The sequence below is a fragment of the Lepidochelys kempii genome, chromosome 14 (genome assembly GCF_965140285.1).
Source record: "Lepidochelys kempii isolate rLepKem1 chromosome 14, rLepKem1.hap1, whole genome shotgun sequence".
NCBI classification, from domain to species: domain Eukaryota; kingdom Metazoa; phylum Chordata; order Testudines; family Cheloniidae; genus Lepidochelys; species Lepidochelys kempii.
In genome coordinates, this window is record NC_136393.1 from 45,934,136 (window position 1) to 45,956,292 (window position 22,157).

Consider the following 22,157-nt stretch of genomic DNA (forward strand, 5'->3'; position numbering starts at 1 on the left):
TACAGCCAGAGTTGGGGAGGTAAGGGCACTGTGCCAGGGCATGACACAGCCCGGGGAGTGGGGCTGGCTGGGTTCCCTGCAGTGAATGCCTCCTGGAGACAGGAGAAGAGCCCACTCCTTATTTCCAGTTCAGAGTTCCTCATCCAGCAACCAGTGGGACAGGCTGGTGCTAAAGGTCCCACATTGGAACCTCGCTAGTTGCCGTGATTTGAGTGTCTTACATGGCTGCATTGCTCCGTGGCATAAGGAGGATCCCCGGGTGGGTGAGTTAATATAGGATTATGGCTCTGGGTGTCTCTCTGCTCCTTGTCCCCCTGGCTGATCCCCAAGTGTCTGAGAGGAGAGCACTGGGTCAGTCAGTCACGATTCCTTGATCAGACCCCTGTTTAATTCCCTGCACCCTGTAGAAGCAGAGAAAGGAGGTGGGCTTTGCCCAATTCCATTGCTGGTCAGGAAGCAGAATGCCCCAACCTGGGATCTGGGTAGGGGACATAGTGAGCTCCAGAGCCAATATGGACCACATGCGCCCCCCTCATGTCTCCAGACCTGGCCAGGGAATGGCAGAGTATCTGGACCTCAGCCACTGTTCCAAAGAAACACATTGTCACTGACCCAAGTTGCGGCTACTTACTGCACGAGTAGAAAATCAAAGACATCGACCCCACCCCCCGCCCCCGTCTCACAACTGTGGAGAGAATATCCAAACCTTCGAACACACCGTAACACAGTGCCCCCAGACTGGAGTCAAAGGTGAAATGGGTGATTTCCACAACATCACAGAGGAGGCCTTGGAGTGACTCCTGGATCGACAAGGGCATCGACAGAACGCTGCTCCACAGACGTGCCGTGAGACAGACTGTGTGAGCTTGTCCCTCCTCCCACAAGCTGAATTGCTGCAGCAGAAGAAAAGTCTCCGAGGAGTGTCTGGGATGGGGACTGGGCTATGAGTCTCCTTGTCCTTGTCAGGCTGCAGGTTGGATTCCCCTTGAAGAAACCAAGGAGCTGCAGAGGCCATTCCCAGCGACGAGAGAAATCACTAAGCTGGCGGGGAAGAGACCTTTGGCTGTCAGCTCCAACCCCCTCGCCCCCCACAACACACACACACACTCCTCTAGCCGCTGAGGTGCAGGAGATCTCTCTGCTGGAAGCAACACAGGGTCCTCTGTCGTCTCTGTGCCCTGCACAGCAGAGTGGGCCTGCTCACACACATTAGAGATCCATTTCCAGCCCATCCTGGCCCCTGCCATAAATTGCCCTCCCGAAAGAGCCACTGGACGCTTTGGTCCCTAAGCACCTGCGACCTTTTCATAAAGGGGCTTCCCTGAGCCCTGGGACCCTGAAAGAGTCCTGGGGAATGAACTGCCTTGGCCACAGCAGCTCTCTTCCCTGCCCTTTGGGGCACTAGACGGTGATGGCATTGTACGGCCAGGACTTGGAGGCTGGCTCTGGGCAATCTGCTCGAGCCTCGTGTCCTCTTGCTTCTAGGTCTTTGGAAAATTCTTCTGCGACGGGCAGAAAAGATCCTTTCTGCAGACAGCAGTGCTGGCCATCCACGACCCCCTGCTGCGTGTCAGCCAGGCTGGGCTGGTGCTCGTCTACTCCCTCCTGGGGGAAGCCCAGCAACTGATGGGGGTCACGGTAAGCAGCTGCAATCGACTCAGGAGCTTGGGGTGGGGCCCAGGGCCTCATTTCCATCCGATCGCCATTCCCTGGCCAGGTAGCAAGGAGCCTAGTGGGGACTTCTGGACTTCATGGACTTCTCTTCTTAGGATGTGGTGCTCTGCTATCACTCCTGGGAAGGACAGGAGAGTCCCCTAAGTGCCCTCTGGGAACCTTTCCTGCCCCACAGAGCTGCACCCATTTTCCCCATGGCCTAGTGTCCAAGTCACCTGAGCCACCATCGAGAGTTGCTCCCATCCCTGGCAGCCTGGGAGGCCAAGGACTGACTGGAGATGGCGACTGACCAGGAAGAGCTGAGGCACATGGGCGTGGGAAGCGGGTCTTGCTGCTGGTAGGGCTGGACCCGCTCTGGAGCGATTGGGAGGATTCAGTCAGCAGGGGCTGCTGACCTGCCCCCTTCACCAGGGCTGCCATCCTGTGGCTTCAGCTTTTGTCACTGGGGTGACTTGGGGAAAGGTCTCAGCCTCTCCCCATCCCACTTCACTGCTGCCAGAAACCCTCCTGCCCCCCGCCACCCTGCTACAGCCCCCTCCCTGCCCTACCTGGGTGGGGATGGAGGTGGGGGTGGAGGAGAGGGTTCTCCGAACTTGAGCGGTGTCCCCAGGTGGGTTGGAGGTGGAACAGCTGTCAGAGGCACTGATGGGGAGGTGGCAGGAGCTCACCCGACAAGGAGGGGGGTTGGCACTGGAGGTCACTAGAGAGGACAGCAAGCCTCCATCCTGGGGGTCGGGAGGGTGAATCCACCACTCAGACATGAGCAGCTGCTGGGTGGAAATGATGGTGCTGATTCCAGGTGCCCTTAATCCTCCCTGATTCCTGGGGAGTGTCTCAGTCTCTGACATGTTCTTGTTCCCCTGCAGCACGAGGATGTCACAGCCAAGGTCATGGGCCAGCTTCACATCATCAGGCACTTGCACCAGATGCCCGAGGCGCTGCAAGGGCTGTGGCTCATCTGATGCTCTGAAAGGTTCCCCTCCTTGTTCAGCAAGTCCCGCTCCCTGCTGCAGGTACTGCTCTGTCTCACTGTAAATGCGGGGCTAGTGGAAGCAGAAATGGAGGCCCCTGGCACTCACAGAAATTCTCTCCCCTCTCTGTGGAGCTGGGTCCTTCCCTCGGCCCCCCCAAATTCCTTCATCTGGGGCAGGAGCTCTTTCCCTCATACCCATACCCCTCCCCTCTTTCCTTCATCTCACCCCCAGCCCATTCCCCATGCTCCCAGGCAGAGATCTTCCTGCCCCATATGGCGCAGAAGTACCTTTGGGTCAGGGCTACAGACTGTCTGCCCAACTGAAGCTCAGGAAGCTCCACATTTGAGGAGGTGAGGATGGGACAGAGGCTCAGGGCTAGCTTCATCTCCTGCTCTTTATTCTTCCTTTGGCCCTTCTCTGGGCTCTCAGAGTGTGACATGAAGAGGAGCCTCCTCCCCCCGTGACTTCTAGGCCCTGGGGTGTGTGACAGCCTCCCAGATGGCTGCAGTCAGAAGCTGAGCCACCTCAGGGAACAGTGGGGACAGGTCCCTTGTCCGAGGAAACCAATCAGTGGTAGTTCTCAAAGAGGCTGAGAGGGAAGACCCTGCTCCCTCATGGAGGTAAGAGCCATTGACTTCTTTGGGCATATGGGTTTCTTGGGGGAGAAATGGGATCCCTGCTGCATAGCCTGGCTGGGAGCTTCCCCCATCCCTGCGACGGAGACATCTCCATCAATGTGCCACCCTTGTTTTTTTCCTAGGAAGAGGCTCCCCAGAGAACTCCTACTCCAACCTGTTCTCCTGGGAGCGTTTCTGGGAGGAGGCTCCCATCCCTCAGTCTCCAACTCCATCATGCAGTCTCTTTCACATAACATCTCCGCTCTCCAGCTCCACTTCCCGCAGCAGGACAAATGGACCTTCAGCTCCTAGAGAACAGACTGACCTCCTTCTGATCAGCAATGGGGTTTCACCATCCCCTCAGCAAACCTGTCAGCCGGGCTAGACCAGATTTGAAAGAGGAGGGTATCTAACAGGGTGACTTGGCCTGTGGCTGCCAAGCCTGGGGCTAGGCCAAGTTGATGACCAAGTCAGCCCCACCTGAGAGGAAACAAGGGGAAACAGCAGCAAAAGTACAGAAGCAGAGCGAGCTGTTCAGTAGACAGCCTTGGGCCGAAACCTGGAGTCCAGGGTAGGACTGGGTTCTCTCACCGTCCCTAAGGAAGGGGACACAGAAGACCATAAAAACCCAAGAAGGGCAGGCCAAGCCGAAATCAGGCTGAGGAAGAGCTCCCCACGAGGGTGGAAGGCCTTGTTTCTGTTCAAGACATTTTTGGACTTTGTTTGGAAGGAGCACGACCCAGGAAGAAGTGGAGTAAAGGCCAGTCACCTGGTTGGGGGGCTGAGTTCCCAGCCAACAAACTGCAAGCGTGAGTATCAGCGGGGTTGCTAGCCCAGCGAGAAAGCGGTGACACGAGGCCTGGCCAGCATCTAGCGGTGAGTGAACTCTGGTACGCACCTGCTTCCATTCTGGAAACAGCCTGGTATTGGAGAGTGGGTGGGGAGAGCAGGGAGGTGGGAGGGGTTCCTGAGGCTGGAGTGGGGAGGAAGCTGTGGGGCTGGGAGGGGAAGGACATGGCCCAGCTTGTGGGAGGGATCCTGCTGGCTGTGTCTGGAGCCCTGTGTAACCTCTTCTGTGGGAAGTTCCCATGCGTCAGTGGGGCCTGAATCTCTCCTGCTCCTTTGGTCTCTTTGGGCTTCACAGGAGGTGTCTGGTGAAGTGCCCTTGGACTCTGAGCCCAGCACCGCTCAGAAATTATTCGCTACCTTCAGAGAGACAGGGCACAGCTCAGCCTGTTGGGTACTCTGGAGATTCACACTTCACTTGAACACACGACACTGAGGTGGTTTTGGAAGCACAGTAACAAAGAAGAGATTTAAGTGACACTAAGGAAGAGAAAGAGACAAATTTCAAAGAGACAAACAAAACACAACACACTTTGTAGTGATTTAAACTGAATCTTAACAAGTCACAATCTTTGCCTTGGCAGTTTCCAGACTAACATCTCAGCTTTCCTAACAGACCTTCTTTGATGTCCCTGTAGGGTAGAAAACTTCTCTGTCGAATCCGCTGATTTGATTGCTTCGTCTTCTTCTGGGCTGCCTGGACCCTGACTGTAACATCTCTCTGGCCCAGCCTCTTACACAGATGTGTGCTGCAGCCAGCCCAGTGCAGGGAGCAGTGGAGACAGATGATCTCATCCTGTCAGACCAAGAAACAGGGGTCCCAGTGAGGCTTAGATGGAAGATCCAGGCATCTCCTGGAGGTAAGAACCGTCCACTCTTCCGGGCACTTGGAGCTGTTGCAACGAAGAGGGGGCTCCTGTTCCATAGCCTATTTTCATCATGACTGTGTTTTTTTTATTCTCAGAGGATGTGTCCGGGACCCTGGAGACTCTTTCGTGAAGGAGGTTTGAGCGGGGAGAGATCAGTCACTGTCATGACCCCCGGATCATTAACCCGGGTCTCCAGGGTTCCTGGGAGCAGCCACCTGGAAACCTACGAAAAACTGCTTACCTAGGACTGACGAAGTCCAGACCCAATTTGAGGCTCCATCCCTGAGGACCTATTGGCAAAGTCCCAGAACAGCTAATCGGCCCCCGGGACCTCCTTAAACCAACAGCAGGAACAAGGAGCTGTCTGAACACCCGAGCTCCTCCCCGGCTCTGGACCGTGTGTTGGCTGTTCCTGCTCCCACTCCCCAGGCTTGATTTCCTGGCATCCGGACTCGGGGTGACTCATCTGGCTTGAGGTGCTGAACACAATTTGGTCTTTTGCTTCTGCTCTTCCAGTGTCCTGACCCAGCTGACTCTCGACTCCTGCCTTGTGAGTGTGGACTCTGCCTCTGACCACTAGGTCTGGCTGCTCATGACCCGGCCATGACACTGACTTTTCGACAATTCCTCCAGTGCCCTTTTCTGCTCTCCAGCTCTGCTCTCCCAGAAAGACACACCGATCTCTGGCTCCCAAAGTCCTGCTTGCCTGCTATTCAAGGACTCAGGGGGAGAGCTTGTCTTGCCCCCTCCCCTACCACAGCTGTTTTTCCTCGGGGACTCTCCCTAGCGCAGAGGAGAGTCCGTCCTGGCAGCAATTCAGGAAGTCACAGAAGGGACGGTCTGCTCAGCTCCCTCTGCAATGCCACTGCCCGAGACCATTAGGAGTGGGTGCCCAGTGACTGCGCCGGCAGCTCCTTGAGAGACTCCTGGGGGCAGGGCAGTCGTGTTTCCCGGTGACCGCGGGAAGCCATGCAAAGCGTGCGGCATTGAGGAGACTCTCCTGCTGTCCCAAAGGGTTTCTGTTCTCCTGCACGGTCAGACCGTGGGGCCGGCTGGCAGAATGGGGAAGAGCTGGTTGGTGATGAGTCGGAGGAATCACCATAGAGGTGGCAGCAGCTGCAGATCCTGGAGTCCCTGTGGTCGGGTTACCATGCGTCCGGATTTTCCCGGACATGTCCGGCTTTTTGGGTTTTAAATCGCCCTCCAGGAGGAATTTGTAAAACTCTCCAAAGGGCTGGGATTTCCCTCCCAATGCAGCACTCTGGGGGCGCGGGGGGGGGGGGGGAGCTGCGTGCTCTGCGGGGGAGCACGGCACTGTGTCTGGCTCCGCACCCCAGACACACTGCTCTGAGCAGCAGGGTAAGGGAGCCGGGGGGCTGGAGAAGGGGCATGGGGTCCCAAGGACAGTCAGGGGACAGGGAGCAGGAGGGGTTGGATGGGTCAGGGATTCTGGAGGGAGCCTGTCAGGGGGTGGGCAGGGAGAGGGGTCGGGGGAGTCAAGGGAGATGGAGCAGGGGGGATTGGATGGGGCGGAGGTTCAAGGGGGAAGTCAGCGGCAGGGAGCGGAGGGGGGTTAGATAGGTCGGAGGTTCTGCGGGGGCAGTCAGGGGAAAGGAAGTGGTTGGATCGGTGTGGGAGACCCGGGGGTCTGTCAGGGGGCAGGGGTGCGGATAGGGGGTGTGGCAGTCAGGGGACAGGCGGGGGGAAAGTTCTAGGGGGGCAGTTAGGGTGGGGGGGTCTCAGGAGGGGGCAGTTGGAGACAGAGAGAAGGAAGGCTTAGATAGAGGATGGGGTCCTGGGAGCGGGAGATCAGGGGACTAGGAGCGGGGGGGTTGGATGGGTTGACAGTTCTGTGGGGGGCAGTAAGTGGGAGGGAGTAGATAAGGGGCAGGGCTACCACTCCGCCCCCCCACCCGGAGTGTCCTCTTTTTTGAAAGTTCAAAAATGGTAACCCTACCCTATGGGCTAAGCCTCCACTCCTGAGAGTTGAGGCGAACCTCCCCCTGTTCTCAGGGAGTCTTTGGCTTTGGTGGCTGGGCCTGCCTGCCGAGACAGAGGACTCAGTGTTTCCATCAGGCTGCTCAGTTGCAAATGCAGCCACCCAAAGACGTGAAGAAAGGAAGCGAAAGAGCAAAGCTGGACCCTCCGCTGAGCTCCTGCCATCAAGTGAGCCCAGCCTGGGAGAGACGAGGGAAAGCTCCAAGGTGGCTGGGGGCTGCAGGAATCCAGGGGAGGAGAAATAAATCATTAATGATGAATCCTAAGGGCTTTGTCTTGTGTGGTGAAGGGTTTAAAATGGGTCTAGTTACTATCACATTCAACTTTACAATGGCTGTGTCTGATTGAAGGGCAGGTCTGGGAAGGTCAGAGGTCACTCGAGGAGCTTCAAGTCTCAGATTCTGTCCCTATTGCCTGCTTTGACCAGCTGATCTCAACCCAACACATTCCTCAGGTGGTCGCAGTGATGAGCTCTTTCCCTCTTTTTCTGGATTAGCCGCCAGCAAGGGGACAGGATACATGTGGCCAAGGAAATGGAGAGGCATGGGGGTCACTTGCAGAGGCATGCAGATAACTTGCAGAGTTGCCTGTTAATGCAGCTCCTCTGGGGGAGCACGGTAGGGTCCCGTGTACTCAGGGCACCATTTCAAATTTTGGTGGTGGCGGGGAGGATAAGTTCACCATGATTCCAGGGGCTACTTAGGCACCTGAAAACTCTAGTGTTTTGGCAGATAACTTAGCAAAGAGCTGACAGGAACACTTGCCAGACTGCTTTCCGGGGAAGACAGCTATAAGAATCGATCCAGGGAATGGTTCTGCATCTCTGAGCTGTTTGGATACTTTCAGGGAACATTCCCGATGCAAGACAGAGATCCCCAAAGTTATCCTGGGTAACCCTGAGAGACTTATGGAAAACTCGCATATACCACATCTCTGCTGTCTCTTTGCACTGACAAACTTGGACTGTCTGAACCTGTTCATGTATTTTACCTGCTTTAAGCTCTCAATAACTTTCACATATAAAAGGAAGAAAATTAAATAAATGAGTGACGTAGTTACACTGATATAGGGCCGTAGTGTAAACCCGACCTCAGAGTTGTCCCATTGAAATGGAATTATTCACAGCAGTCATTAAAGTTAAACATGCACGTGTCAAGGTTCCTTCCCCACTTTGAACTCTAGGGTACAAATGTGGGGACCTGCATGAAAACCTCCAAAGCTTACTTATACCAGCTTAGGTTAAAACTTCCCCAAGGTACAAACTATTTTACCCCTTGCCCTTGGTTTTCCACTGCCCCCACCAAACATTTCTCTGGATTCCTGAGAAAACGTTGTTTGGAAACGTCTTTCCCCCAAAAAACCCTCCCAACCCTTGCACCCCACTTCCTGGGGAAGGTTTGGTAAAAATCCTCACCAATTTGCATAGGTGACAACAGACCCAAGCCCTTGGATCTCAGAACAATGAAAAAAGCAATCAGTTCTTGAAAAGAAACATTTTAATCGAAGAAACAGTAAAAAGAAAAAAATCACCTCTGTAAAATCAGGATGGTAAATACCTTCCTTACAGGGTAATTAGATTCAAAACATAGAGAATCCCTCTAGGCAAAACCTTAGGTTATAAAAAAGAGACACAGACAGGAATATTCATTCTATTCAGCACAACTTCTTTTCTCAGCCGTTTAAAGAAATCAAAATCCAACGCATATCTAGCTCGATTACTTACGAAGTTCTAAGACTCCATTCCTGTTCTGTCCCCGGCAGAAACATCCCCCAGAAAGACACAGACTCTTTGATGTTCTCCCTCTTCCCAGCTTTTGAAAGTATCTTGTCTCCTCATTGGTCATTTTGGTCAGGTGCCAGCGAGGTTATCCTAGCTTCTTAACCCTTTACAGGTGAAAGGGTTTTTCCTCTGGCCAGGAGGGATTTTAAAGATGTTTACCCTTCCCTTTATATTTAGGACAGCACGCAAGTGTTTCCAGGGCCAAGATTAAGGCCACAGCTTATGAGAGGTGCAGACGCAAGAAAAGAAGAGCTGGGCAAAAACTGAAATACCACTTGGAACTTAGCCCAAACAATGCAGCATGAAAAAATAAACTCATCTTCTTATACAGTAATAGATCTGGTTCAAAATGATTTTACACTGACAATGCAACCTTTTAACTAAAATGACACTTTGGATTACATTGATCATTTGAAAAAAGTTCCCTTTTTAAAAAAAAATTTTGGATTTCTCTGCCCATTTGAGAGAGAACGTGGAGTTTTTCCCACCAAAACTAAACAAAAGTTTGATAATTAAAAACATTTGCAAATAAGTTTGAAGAATATCGGGGGCGGGGGGGGAAGTGGTTTCTTCTTCAGTTTTCATGACCCGCTATTTTTGACCAGTTCTAATTATGAAGAAATGTCTGTGTGTCCATGAATGATAAATATGTCTGCTCCTGAAACATTTACAAACAATGGCTCTCATCAGGAGCACTGAGGTCACATTACGTAGAGAAACACCCAGGCCTGCGGGGTTCACATTCTCAAAGACATAAACCGCTCCAGGATGGGGATGTCACACACAACACAGCGTGACTGGCCCGGGTTGGTTAGGTGCATGTTTTGCTGTTGCTGGCAAATTGTGCTTTTGTGAGGTGGGGGGGAGTTATATTTGAAAGGAGTTCTTCATCCTCTCCCACTCTCATCCAGGGGTGCCGGAACAGGGGAGACCAGGGCCCACCACTTTTTACTGTCCATAAGTGTGAGCGACTGGACGAGGGGGGAGAGAAGGGAGGGGGGGAGTGTTTTGGGGGCAAGGGGCAGTGTGAAGTGGGAGCTCAACGAGAAAGGCGGTATGAGGGGGGAGTCAGGGAAGGGGGGGGTTGAGGGGGCAGGACTTCAAGGAGAAGGGGTGGCACAGGGGCTGGGTCACAGTTTGGCTGCCAGCCCCCCCCCGCCCCCACACTTTTAGGAAGCTTTTTCCCATCCTGCCTTCATCCCAAATTAGTTTGTTACAGTAAGAAAACTTTGAGCAACAAGGAGACTCAGAGACCCACAATATTACCGCTAAAATTCTCACCCGCCCCTGGAGCTGGGCAAACAGAATTTTTTGGTCGCTGGCAATTCCAAAAAAGAGATGGAAAAAAACTGGTTTCAGGTTGAACAAAACTAAAATTTTTCCGAATTTTTGATGAACCAAAAATCATTAAAAAAAACAACAACAAAAACCCAGGAACATTTCAATATTTGTAACTTTTTGAATTTTTAAAATAAAACTGAAGGACATTTTTAAACAAAAAATTGTTTCAAGCTGAAAAATCAAAATGGTTTGTTTGGAAAGTGTCTAAACGAAATGCTTTGACTTGTTAAGAACTGGGGGGAGGGGCTGGACGTGAACAATTCAGCAGACCGGATACGAATTCGCAAACTGCTGAATCTGCATTTTTCACCTTAAATTGGTTTAGATGAAAAGTTTCGCCCAGTCTAGTCCCCACCATTGAGGGGCACCGTAAGAGGGATCAGCTCCTCTAGCTGGTTTCCCAGCCCAAGTCTGTCTCCATTTAATGGGTCCCTCCCCCCGACTCCGCTTTAGGGTTGCCAATTTTAATTGGACGGATTCCTGAAGATTTTATCACATGCCATAATGTTTAATTAAAAATTAATCTTGAATTCCTGCAGACTCCCGGTCACCCTGGAGGATTGGCAATGCTACTCCAGTTTCCTGGGCCACACCCGTGTCCCCACCTAATGGATCCCTTCCTCTGGGTTCCTGGGAGAAGCGTCTGTCCTCCATGAGCAGGTCTCCTTCCCCATTCTCCAGGGCTGGGTCTCGATTCCTGTTTCTGGTTCCCTGGGCCTGCTCTCCGTCCCTGTCACACACTGCGGGGAGCTCAAATTCCTGTGAATCCTGCGGACTTCCAGGCTGCGGGGAGGGATGAGTCAGCAGCTTCCTGAAGACGAGTCGCGAGTAGGCAAACACTTTCCCCCTACCTTTCCAAAACCCACATTGGTATAGTTAGACTAGCTCCCCCACCACCCCCACCACTCCACGCACCAGGAGACGACTCCAGGACGCTGGCTCTGAAACAAAAAAAGAGAGAGAAAGGCCCCATGACTAAGGGAGTCCGTTAAATCATCCCACTGCTCCCATGAGGATCCCAGAAGATGAAGACGTTCCTGGGATACAGGAAGAGCTGAGTTGGGTCGTGCGCACATGGGCAGCACTCAGAGCAGCGGGAATGAGATCTCCAGGCTCATTATCCCCATCGGCCAACCTGACGGAGGGAGAAAGGTGAGCCAGGCAAAGCAGCCCCTGTTCCAGAGTCTGGGAACTGGGATTTTTAAGATGCTCCAGGATGGGGTCCCTCAGGTCTTAAGGTTAGAGGGGACGGTTAGGATCATCTACTCCAGCGTCTCCTGAAGCGTGGGGAAGGGCTAGCCAGGGTGGGAAGGGTGGGGTTTAAAGATATATCCAGGAAAATGGGGGGTGGGGTCGCTAACACATTACTGACGGGTGAGGGGCACGATTGGTTTCTTTGCCTTGAGGAGGGGGCTCAGCTTTTAAAAGTCTTGGGAACAATCATTTAGTCTGAGCCCTGGCATAACCCAGGCCAGAGAACGTCACCTACTGATTCCTGCACCCAGTCCAGTGATTTATTACACTGACTTGGCATTGAGAGGGATTTTATCATATGCTGAAATCCAGGTGCAGAAGGGAAAGGGCATTAGAAGCTGAAAGACCCCAGAAGTGGCTCTGGTTTTCTACTCGAAATAACCACCCAGGGCTGATTTTCCCCAGCCCAGCGCCTTGCAGTCATGCACCCTGCGCCGAGTGAGTTCGGTGTGCAGGCAGGCTCCCAAATCCAGACAGTGGCTCTTCACACCCACTTTGCCCTGGCATCAGGGACTGCCCTGAGCACCCATCCTGCAAACATATACACACCTGAGCCCTCCCACTGCCATCCAAGGCTACTCCTACGGATGGAGTTAAACACGTGGCTAAAGCGTTTGCAGAGGTTCCAAGGAGCTGAGGCTCCGTGTAAAAGGAACATTACTTCAGTTATTCCAATCTTGGGTTGATGAGATGCTCCTGCCCGCCCCCTCCCTTCACAGCTGAGTCTCCCACCCAGTGGAATTCTCCAAGGAACTTCCCACTCCAAGAGACCCTGGACACTGTGGCCAGCGCTAGCTGTCCCTCTGGCCCAATCCCATGCTTCAGGACATAGTCTGAACGCCACCGATGTCAGTAATTAATTCCCCACCAGCATTTACAGGCCACAGTGTCCAGGGTCTTGGAGTGGGGAGTTCCTTGGAGAATGACCAGAGAGATTGAAGTGATAGCTGGGAGTGCTGGTAGCGTAGGGCCTGAGGAGAGAGTCTACAGAACCAGACAATCCTGTTGTCAGGATGCCAATGCCTCAGATGAAGGGGCGTCCAGGATTTCCATGTTTATGGATCTTGGGTATCAGATAGAAGACCCCTGGTCGGGGCTCTAGGGGTGTGTCTGTGCAGATTTGTTCTTGTGCTTTTTCAGGGAGTTTCTTGAGAAGATGCTGTAGTTTCTTTTGGTAACTCTCAGTGGGATCAGAGGGTAATGGCTTGTAGAAAGTGGTGTTGGAGAGCTGCCGAGCAGCCTCTTGTTCATATTCCGACCTATTCATGATGACAACAGCACCTCCTTTGTCAGCCTTTTTGATTATGATGTCTGAGCTGTTTCTGAGGCTGTGGATGGCGTTGTGTTCTGCACGGCTGAGGTTATGGGGCAAGTGATGCTGCTTTTCCACAATTTCAGCCCGTGCACGTCGGCAGAAGCACTCTATGTAAAAGTCCAGTCTGTTGTTTCGACCTTCCGGAGGAGTCCACCCAGAATCCTTCCTTTCGTAGTCTTGGTAGGAAGCTCTCTGTGCGTTAGTATGTTGTTCTGAGGTGTGTTGGAAATATTCCCTGAGTCGGAGAGGTCGAAAATAGGATTCTAGGTCACCACAGAACTGTATCCTGCTTGTGGGGGTGGGAGGGGGGCAGAAGGAGAGGCCGCGAGATAGGACAGCTTCTTCTGCTGGGCTAAGACTATAGTTGGATAGTTTAACAATATTGCCGGGTGGGTTAAAGGAACCACTGTTGTGGCCCCTTGTGGCATGTAGTAGTTTAGATCGTTTAGTGTCCTTTTTCTTTTGGAGAGAAGCAAAGTGTGTGTTGTACATGGCTTGCCTAGTTTTTGTAAAGCTCTCCAACACCACTTTCTACAAACCATTACCCTCTGATCCCACGGAGGGTTACCAAAAGTTAGTGCCTGTCTCACCCCCCCGCAACCTGCAAGGTCTCGTGCCAGCAAAGGGAAGCTGCTCCCAGATCTGGAGCTGCATTCCCCTGTCGTGACGGCTGTCCTGCCCCGTGGTCTCCATGGGCTGGTAGGTCATCAACCTCCATCTCTGTCCCAGCTGCAGGATGGCCTCTGGTTCCTGCTCCTTCAGGCACCTGGAGATGCTGAAATACGGGTGGGGTTGGCAGAGCAGGAGAACACCCCATGAGGTTAAGAAATGGCAGTCAGAGCCTTTTCCCTCCCTGGGAGATTACGGTGTCCCTCTGTGGGGACTCCCTTCCTGGCAGATGCTGTGCTTTCGTTCCTGGACACTGCCAGGAGGCCCAGCTCCCAACCCTAGCAGCTTGGCTGTTCCATCCCGTACTGTGTACCCAAACTGCCTTGAAAGGACTATCCAAGCCCCTCCCAGGCCTGCTCCCATTGCGGGTCTCTCTCCTGGCTGAGCACAGGCTGTTCTGATATCGCCCAACGGGGCTGGATCCTAGTTACATGCTGCTCCTTCTCACGTGACCCCTGCACTTATTCCCTTCACCTGGGGAGAGGTTCAGTTCAGCTACTACCCCTTTCATGGCCATCTCACCCTGGGACAGCCTGAAACTGGAAACCTGGGCTCGAACAGTAACTGTTTGCTAGGAAAGGTGCTGAAGATGCAACAGAAGAGGAAATCCTTTGGACTGGATTGAAATTATTCCAAAGGAAAGTGAATGAGAGAAAATGTCCAGCGTTATCCTCCGAGCGAAAGAAAAAAATGAAGGTCAGAAAGGACCATTCTGTCCATCTTCTCTGTAACACAGGCCCTAGAACGTCACCGAGCGCTTCCTCCAGAAAACCTACGACATGGGACTGAGCCAGAGCATGTCTTCTGGAAAGACATCTCCACGCATTAGAGCCAGCTGCTCAGAAACAATCTTTCTTCTGCAGTGACGTGAAGTTAAAGGACACGGAAAAGAAGAAAACCTCGACTTGGGTTGTCACTGGAGCTGAAGCAGAGAGGCCAGGACAAACACGGCTAGGGCCCGGGACTGACTATCAGCAGATCTGCCGTTTTCTATTCCTGGCTTTCTGACCATGAGCGAATCTCTTTGCTTCTCTGTGCCTCAGTTTCCACGACTATAAAATAACGCTACTCAGGGTTATGTTTTCTTCTCTCCTCTTTTTCAAGGCGGGACACTTAGATACATTTGGGGCCTGTCTACGCTCCCGGTCTAGAGTGTATTTCTAAGCTGATGACCCCCACATGTTGTTCAGAAGCTATGGATGGCACAAGCTCCGAAGTTAATTCTGTGCTTAGCCCCTAGGGCACAGCTGGGCTGGGCGGCCTTTTCTCGCTGTGCTGTGAGGAGCAGGTTCTGGGCACTAGGGATATGAAGAGGCTCTCAAGGACTAATACTTGAAAATAAATATCAATGAACTGCAACCCAAATAAAAATCACTGCTGCTAACATTGGTGGGTGATAAAATAGTAGCAGAGTGGTAATTAATGATGAGGAGAGGGCAGTAACACAGAGCAATCGGATCCCTTGAGAAGCTGGACCCATTCAAAGAAAAACAGTTGGAAAAGAACCAAAGGAAGGGTCCTATTGCTAGCAACAAAGCATGCAGGCCACACGTACAGAATGGGGCAGTGTATCCAGGAAAGCACTGACTGTGAAGAGGATTTTGGGGCCATGCTCGGCAAGCCATTCAACATGAGCACCCAGGGTGATGCTGTGGTGAACAGGGCTAAAGCCATCATTAGATGTATGAAAAGAGCAGTGAGGAGCAGAGGGAGGTGACACACCATGAGGAAGACTGATCATGGAATCCTGCATCCAGTTTTGGCGTCCACCTTTGAAAAAAGATTTGGAAATATTGGAGATGGGGCAGCAAAAAGCAATGAAACATTTTGAGGGCTGGAGAAAAATGCCTGCGAGTGAGCTATTCATAGAATCATAGAATCATAGAATATCAGGGTTGGAAGGGACCCCAGAAGGTCATCTAGTCCAATCCCCTGCTCAAAGCAGGACCAATTCCCAGTTAAATCATCCCAGCCAGGGCTTTGTCAAGCCTGACCTTAAAAACCTCTAAGGAAGGAGATTCTACCACCTCCCTAGGTAACGCATTCCAGTGTTTCACCACTCTCTTAGTGAAAAAGTTTTTCCTAATATCCAATCTAAACCTCCCCCACTGCAACTTGAGACCATTACTCCTCGTTCTGTCATCTGCTACCATTGAGAACAGTCTAGAGCCATCCTCTTTGGAACCCCCTTTCAGGTAGTTGAAAGCAGCTATCAAATCCCCCCTCATTCTTCTCTTCTGCAGGCTAAACAATCCCAGCTCCCTCAGCCTCTCCTCATAACTCATGTGTTCCAGTCCCCTAATCATTTTTGTTGCCCTTCGCTGGACTCTCTCCAATTTATCCACATCCTTCTTGAAGTGTGGGGCCCAAAACTGGACACAGTACTCCAGATGAGGCCTCACCAATGTCGAATAGAGGGGAACGATCACGTCCCTCGATCTGCTCGCTATGCCCCTACTTATACATCCCAAAATGCCATTGGCCTTCTTGGCAACAAGGGCACACTGCTGACTCATATCCAGCTTCTCGTCCACTGTCACCCCTAGGTCCTTTTCCGCAGAACTGCTGCCTAGCCATTCGGTCCCTAGTCTGTAGCTGTGCATTGGGTTCTTCCGTCCTAAGTGCAGGACCCTGCACTTATCCTTATTGAACCTCATCAGATTCCTTTTGGCCCAATCTTCCAATTGGTCTAGGTCCTTCTGTATCCTATCCCTCCCCTCCAGCGTATCTACCACTCCTCCCAGTTTAGTATCATCCGCAAATTTGCTGAGAGTGCAATCCACACCATCCTCCAGATCATTTATGAAGATATTGAATAAAACCGGCCCCAGGACCGACCCTTGGGGCACTCCACTTGATACCGGCTGCCAGCTAGACATGGAGCCATTGATCACTACCCGTTGAGCCCGACAATCTAGCCAGCTTTCTACCCACCTTATAGTGCATTCATCCAGCCCATACTTCCTTAACTTGCTGACAAGAATACTATGGGAGACCGTGTCAACAGCTTTGCTAAAGTAGCAAAAAAAGAGCTCAGCCTGTTTAGGTGATAAAAAAGATCGGGAGGTGACGTCATTTGAAGTGTTGAAGTGACTTCCTGAAGAGAAACTATCGGGTATTAAAGGGCTCATTAATCTAGCAGAGAAAAGCATAACAAGACGCAGTGGCTGGAAACTCAAAAAAGACCAATTCATATGAGAAAGAGGGCATACATATTCAACACTGAGAATGAATCACCAAAGGAACAAACTAGAAAGGGAAGTGGTGGAATTCCCCACCTCTTGATGTCTTCTAATGAAGACGAGATGGCTTTCTGGAACGTGTGTAGTCAAAAACTAGCTACTATTCTCTACAGAAGGCATGTGATTTGCAGGGGGTCTGATGACATACTCTAATTGTCTCTTCTGTCCATAAAGTCTGCTAATTTATGAAGAACTGAGCTTTGCATGGGGAGAAGCCTCTGATGTTTTACTGTGTTCGGCTTGAGCCCACAATGAACGCTCATTGCGTGGGGTGACCCAGGGGAAGCAGCTCAAACATCCGGTGTGGCTGGACAGGGGCAGGACATCAGCACTGCAGGGGAGGGGTGGGTGTGGCAGTGACATCACAAGGGCCTTTGGCAGGACCTCAGCCGATTGGACAAAGGTGGTAGGGAGGCGATGACCTCACAGAGAGATCTTGACATCAGCCAGGCAGGACAGGGGGGCAGGACAGGGGCCACCTCGGAGATCCCTGTGGCTTTGCTTCAGCACGTCTCCTTCTCGAGGTCTCTCCTGGAGGACTGAGAGAGCATTCACTTGCACGTACGTGAGCGCAAGGAGGACCCTCTTTGGAGTTTTCTCCTTTTCTTTTCCTGGTTTTGCTCGAAAACAGACGTCCCTCTAGAGAAGGTAAGAGCCTCGGAGAGGTTTGGAACCTGTTCAGTCTGATCCATCAGGTGCCGGCTGATTTTTAGGAAAGGAAAACACTAGATTGTGGGGGCAGCATTTTATTTCCGACCTAGGACTTTGTCCCTTAGAATCACTGGGGACATTGGGGTTTCTCCTTTTTGTTTTCCCTTTTGCTCTGTCCCTCCTACCTTTCTCTTCTTGCTTCCTTTGTCCTCTTCCTCTGCTCTCCTCCCACCACCAGGAGCTGTGTGTCTGGAGCGGGGGTGGGGATTGTGGGAGGCCCTCACAGAGAGGTGAGACTGGACTAGTGCTCCGAGAGTGATCCCCTCGGTGGTGACCAGGGCCATTCTTTGGGCTATTTGGTGAGACCCTTTAGCCTCCCACCCCTCAAAGTCTCAACCTTGATTGGCTGAGGAGGGGGCTATTGACAGGGAGGAAACTCTGGTCTTTCTTGTTCTCTTTTATGACCAAGCAAATAAGTCACAACCAGTTAGATGTTTGACTAATGTGGATGCTGCTCTCCATTCATTGTCTCAGAGCAGTTCATGATCCTCTCGAACATTCCAATTCTTCTGAAATACTTGCTGAATAATTACTATGAACAATTGTTGGTCTGTAGCTCATTTGAGAGCAACTGCATCAGCAAAGACAAGTCCCTGCACCTTTCTCAGCCTTCGTTTCTCCTTCTGTCAAGGAGGAATAACAATCCTCTCCCATCTACCTCGCCATGGGTGGGTGATGGGGATCCACTGAAGAGTGTCACTTGGAGCAGTGCAGACTAGGGGGTGTCCGATCACACTGAGCCAAAGCAGATTATGACCAAATATTCGATTTCATTTGCATTTTATTATTTTGAAATTGTGAAGAGCAGCAACTACTTAGCTCAGCCTGAAGCATCTCATCTAATGTTCTAGATCATAGTGTCTCCCCTTTGTGTACGACGAGACAGTTTAATGCGCTCTGACAAACAGGAGATGCTCTTGTTTTGCAAACAAATATTTTTGCAAAGAATTTTCATCCTACTTGTTATGATTTCAAGAAACAAATTGGTTTTGTCTGAATGGATTTTCTGACAGAAAACGGTTTCCATGAAAATGTTCACACCTTATTTCCTGGGCTCTGGAAGTGCTGGGATGTCAGGATCCTGCAGGTGCTGTCACCTCCGCCCTAGGGCCATGTTCTGCACCCCCCTTCTGCTGGCTGAGTTTCTTCCTCCCTTGGCAATAAGACAGACACTTGTTTTCACAGTCAGTCGATCGCCCTCGTGTCATCACCCTGCCTGCTGGCTGGGCAGGGTAACTCCTGAGGTCACCACCCTCTCCAGCCTGCCTTGGGCTTGGGGAGTGAGGAGGAGGGTGAGGGACGTCTGCTGACCCTGAACATCCGCCATCCATCGGACCATCAGTGAGAGCAAGTGAGTGGCATTCGGGTTCCTCGGTGGCTTCCCCTGTCTGTGGGGAGAGGCAGAAAGAGGGGGAGAGGATATCTCCCAAGGGGGATTTCATTTGCAAACAGCCCCCAAGAGCCCCTCACTCTTAGACCGGGCAGGAGCTTCTCCAGAGCCGTCTCCAGTGTGTTTGGAAAGGTTCCAGCAATGGGGCTCCCAGCCCTTCCCTTGTGGGACACTGTTCCCCAGGCTGAGAGTCTCTGAGCTGGGCCAGAGCCTGTGAGCTGCTGAGCATGGAAATCAATGGGGAACGAGGAGGGCCCTGGTCTTCCTGTGCCTAGGGTCTTTGTGACTTTGACGTGGGGAATGGTTTCCCAGGAGAAGTCGGGACTCCTGGCTTCTGTTCCTTCTCTAGCCTGGGTGGGAGAGTGGCCTGGGATAAGAGGAGGGGGCTGCTTGTCCAGAGTAACCGATGGTCTTTGGGACTGACCCCATTGCTGGAAAAGGATGAGACTTCCTGGATATTGCAGCAGCAGGGATTACGAGGGGGAACGTTGGGAGCGGATCATGCAACGAACTCCTGCCCGTGTGTAGATGGCACTCCCTGCACTCCTGTGGGGGCAGAGGGGGCGGCTGTGGTTGGAGCAGGGAGGAGGAGGGCCGGAAAAGGGCCAGGAGTGAAAGGCTGCCTTGAGCCCAGACTCACCCCTGCTCCCCGCTCGGTTCCAGGATGGCCAGGCTCCTGCGGATGTTGCGGAGGAAGGCTCTGCAGGTGACTCCAGAGCCTGAGGGAAGCAGCTGCCGCCTTCCCGAGGGGCAGAGCAAGCCCTGCGTCCCCGCTGGCGGGGAAGCAGGTCCCGTCCAGCCCAGACGGCGGAAGTGCCCGGCCTTCTGGAAAAGGACCCCGGCTCCCGGCGCAGGCGCCGAGCTGGGAGCGGCCCCGACCAGGCCCCGGTGGAGCTGGCCCAGGCTGCGGTTTGGCAGACAGGACCCAGCCCAGGAGGGGCGCCGGGCAGGGTGGCTCTGCGGCTGGTTGTGTGGGCAGCAGCGGCCCCAGGAGCCCAGCCCTCCTTCCCATCAGGAGGCATCGCCCTGCCCGCTCTCTGAGGACCTTCCAGCCCCCGCCGGCCAGGAGGTGGAAGGTCCCTGTCCCAGCACCGGCAGCTCAGCCTGGGACCGCGGCAGCACCTGGGCCTCTGGCAGCAGCCAGGCCGATGGAGGCCACTGCTTTGTGCCAGGTGAGGAGCCAGGCTGGGCTCCGGGAGGGCTGAGGACGGGATGTGAACACCCTGGGCCCAGACGCTCTCCCAGGGATCCAGGGGGGGGGTCCCCAGCCCAGGTGTCTGGCCTGAGCCCCACGAACCCCACGGACAGCGGGAACACGGAAGCTCTGGGCTTCGGCAGCTGTTGGGGGCTGAAGGCATCCATGAGAGGGAGGTCTGGGGCCCCATCTGCCCTGGGGGCCTGAGTTGGGAAGGGGGGTCTGGAATCCTGCTCTGCCCACCACGCCCCTGTCCTTCCCTCCCTGGTGCAGGGACCCCCCTGGATTCGGAGCAGGAGGAAGGGGTGGACGTGGCCAAAGATGAAGCTGCTCTCAAGGTCATCCGAGAGCAGCTCCAGTGCAGAGATAAGGTACAAATGTTCCCCACCTGGGCTGGAACCAAGATGGCCCTGTCCCTTCCCAGCATCCCCACCCCCTGCCGAAGGTCTTGTCCCTCCTGATCCACCACCCCTAATGGGGCCCTTTTACATCCATGATGTGGGACCCCCAAGATGGGGGTGTTTGTCCCACAACAGCCGAGGTCGTCTCCCCCCACAGCCACTGTCCCGGTTCCTGATCCTGCTTGCGTAGGAGTGGGGGGGGATTTGGAGAATAGGCGGGTCCCCACAATCCCCCATTGAGGCCTGAGCCCTGGAGCTGGTGTGGGTGGGGCAGGAAGGTCCCTCGCTAACAGGTTCTCTCTCGCTATACCCCACTCCTGGTGGGTCCAGGATGAGGGGCAGCAGCTCCTGTTCCTTCAGGCCATCTACCCCGCATGTCTGGCTGCACGGGAGAGAGGGGAGGACACGCTGGAGCCGCGCTGCTGCAAGGCGGCTGTGGTGAAGAGGATCGTGGTGAGTGAGACACGCCATACGGCAGCTGGCGAGAGGAGAGAGACATGGGATTGGCAGGGGTATGGCCAGGCTAATGGGTGGGGGCTGGGTGGTGTTGGAGGGGGCAGCAGAGGGCAGGGATTGCTGGGGCTGAAGAGTTGGGAGAAATTCTGAGATTGGTGGGTAGTGGGGGAATTGTGGGGCTGGAGGGCAGCTGAGAGTGGGGAACAAGGAATCACATGGTCCCAGCTCGGTCGTCGGGATGGGGCTGAATGGGGGCAGTTTTGACAGGGAGGAGGAGAGAAGGGGATTGGGAGTGAGCTGGGCAGGAATCCGGGAAGGGGGACAAGTTGGATGGGCAGGAAGGAATCGGGGGAGCGGGAGGTGGTGGGGGATCCTGCTGGCCATGTGGGGCACTGGCTGTGTCATCTCCCCACTGGGAGGTGTCAGTCGGGCCTGAATCTCACACGCTCCTTTGTCTCCTTCGCGTCTCACAGGAGCTCATCGAGGAGCTTCCCGATGACTCGTCACCCAGCGCCGTCCTCGCCCACTCCCTGGCTGCAGTGGGCTACCTCTGGTACTGAGACAGCCCCACCCCCCCACCCCGCCGGCTCCCCTCACCCCAGTGCTGCTCAGGCCCAAGGCTGGGAGTCACCGTCACTGTCCCGCCCAGGTCACCTCCCAAGAGTGGCGCCTCTGGCAGAGATGGTGGGGAGGGAAGGGTCACTCCCTCCTGGCGGGGCTCTTCTTTTCACTCCCATAACATGACAGGGGCCTTGGGGAGGGGCTCACTCCTGGGCTCAGATACAGGAGCGGCCGCAGGCTCCAGGGAACAAGAGCTATTCCTGTCCTGCCACTGTCTGTCTGGGACGCCTTGGCCTTGTCATTCCCGAGCTCAGTGCCTCAGTTTCCATTCTCGCCAGCCTGTGCCTCTATCCCTGTGGCTTGGTGTCCGTGTTGGCGACAGTCCCACCCCCATACTGCACAGTCTAATACCAGCTCCTCTCTCTTGCCAGCACCATGAAACCTGCCCTGGAGCCAGCCCTAGAGACCCACCTCTTGCGAGCTGCCCTTCACTCCGTCTTCACCCTGGGCTCGGAGAAGGACACCACCGACATCCAGGTACATCCTCCTCCTCCATCCTCCTCCTCTTCCAGAGCAGTCCTTGGTCCCTGCTCCCTTGATTCGCTGGAGCTCCAGTTTTCGGGGTGGGGTAGCGGAGATGGAACAAGCTGCAGGGTTGGATCCTTCCCTCCAGCAGGGAAGAGATTACCCCTCTCTGGGGGATTTCTTTCTTTCTTTCTTTCTTTCTTTCTTTCTTTCTTTCTTTCTTTCTTTCTTTCTTTCTTTCTTCCATAAGCCGTGCTGTGCCCAGAAGCCGAGCCTCCATCCATAGCAACTTGGCTGTTTCATACTCTTCTGCCTACAAGGCCCTCTGCAGGGACCTGC

At 53.5% G+C, this 22,157-nt stretch overlaps 1 long non-coding RNA gene across 1 annotated transcript; it reads left to right on the forward strand.

Annotated features, from left to right (window-relative positions):
* Positions 1 to 2,565: 2,565 nt before the first annotated feature.
* LOC140897939 (uncharacterized) lies at positions 2,566 to 3,603 on the forward strand. Its single transcript, XR_012154886.2, has 3 exons — positions 2,566 to 2,687; positions 3,078 to 3,268; positions 3,409 to 3,603. It is a non-coding gene; the product is annotated as an uncharacterized LOC140897939 (long non-coding RNA).
* The last annotated feature ends 18,554 nt before the right edge of the window (positions 3,604 to 22,157 follow it).